Source organism: Etheostoma spectabile, chromosome 17 (assembly GCF_008692095.1).
Source record: "Etheostoma spectabile isolate EspeVRDwgs_2016 chromosome 17, UIUC_Espe_1.0, whole genome shotgun sequence".
NCBI classification, from domain to species: Eukaryota; Metazoa; Chordata; class Actinopteri; order Perciformes; family Percidae; genus Etheostoma; species Etheostoma spectabile.
In genome coordinates, this window is record NC_045749.1 from 4,598,947 (window position 1) to 4,599,814 (window position 868).

The window sequence follows — 868 nt, forward strand, 5'->3', positions numbered from 1 at the left end:
CTGTGTGTTCTGTGTAGAGTGGGGAGGGGGGTAGAGATAAGTTAGGGGGGAGGAGGTGGGTGGGTTTGTGGGGCGGTGAAGCAGCCTGACTGGAAAATCGTGTTTGATTATTTTTAATTCATGGGATACCACCTGGCTAATGGTGTTTTTGGATCCGCCGGCTCACTGCAAGTGCAGAACAGAACTTGTTTCAAATAATCAGGCCTCCACCAAATGTGCTGAAATTATTCATTCAGCCTGCATTACGAGCCGTTGATCATAATATTGGAATATTAAAACAGTTCAGAAATGTCAGGTAGCATTAGGATGCATTAATGGCAACCCAAACAGCCCATGTAAGTTATGTAGTAAAAATAAGGCGGATGTTGTTGTTGTTTTTTTCTTTTAAGATTTTGTAAATAACCTACACTACATACATAAGTTACCCACATAACAACGTGTTTTTATTATTATTATTATTTTTTACAATTCTATAAAAGACAAAACTGAAAAATAATGCTGCTAATTACTTGATGTAAGCATAAATATAATACAGGCAGAACTTTTCTTTTGTCAAACATTAAGAGGCTCTACAGTCTCATAGGTACCATTAGAAACCTATTGCTAAATGTAAAATTCTCCCTCAGTGGGTCATAACAACATTGTGATGTCAACATTACAGGAAACGTTAACATAGTCATGCTGAACTTACAGTAACCAGCAGGCCACTGATGTTATCCTGCCCATTGATTTCCTTTGTGGCCCTAAGTACTGACGGCTTCAGCTTAAGATAGCATGAGACCATAAAAGGCAGATTGACCAAACACAACATCATATGATTATATGAAATATTGATAAGAGTGGTCTCCTCTCCCATCAGGCCTTATGG